The following is a 562-nucleotide window of genomic DNA, read 5'->3' as shown; positions in this document are numbered from 1 at the left end:
CGCTGAATCAAAAGTAGGGGGGCGAATAGAGACTTCCAACAAATCAGAAATCCTAGCGCTATCAAAAAGTGCCTTAATAGGACCATGACCCACAAGACGAGCATGCCACCTACGAAAAGCTACGTCAGATTTGGGCCAAGTGCGAATACCTTTTTCACGATGTGGCCCCAGCGGCAAAGAATTCAGAAAAGGAGGGCCATGAGTGCAAGGAAACAGCTGACCCACCGCCGCCTGTTCAACTGCCTCCGCATTGTTGAAGAAAGGACCCAAGTAAAACTCATTACGTCCAACATCGGCGGGCGTGAGAAAACTTGGGGTTACGTATGGACGACTCAGAAGTTTCTGAAAGTCATCAAAACTAAGGGAGTCGCTAGCCTGAGATTGTGAAGCAGCCATTGAAGAAGGAACGAAGCTTTTCAGAGTTACGTAACAAGGAAGCAAAAGATGAACAGTGAATTGTGAAGGATGCGCAAGAAATATGAAACGTGATTTGGTAGCAGTAAAATGGCGTGTTTGGAGTTTATATGGGTTTGCAAAGCGACGCACCTTTTCAAGTTATAGA

This window comes from Olea europaea, unplaced genomic scaffold (assembly GCF_002742605.1).
Source record: "Olea europaea var. sylvestris unplaced genomic scaffold, O_europaea_v1 scaffold1019, whole genome shotgun sequence".
Classification (NCBI taxonomy): domain Eukaryota; kingdom Viridiplantae; phylum Streptophyta; class Magnoliopsida; order Lamiales; family Oleaceae; genus Olea; species Olea europaea.
This window is presented reverse-complemented; position numbering follows the sequence as displayed.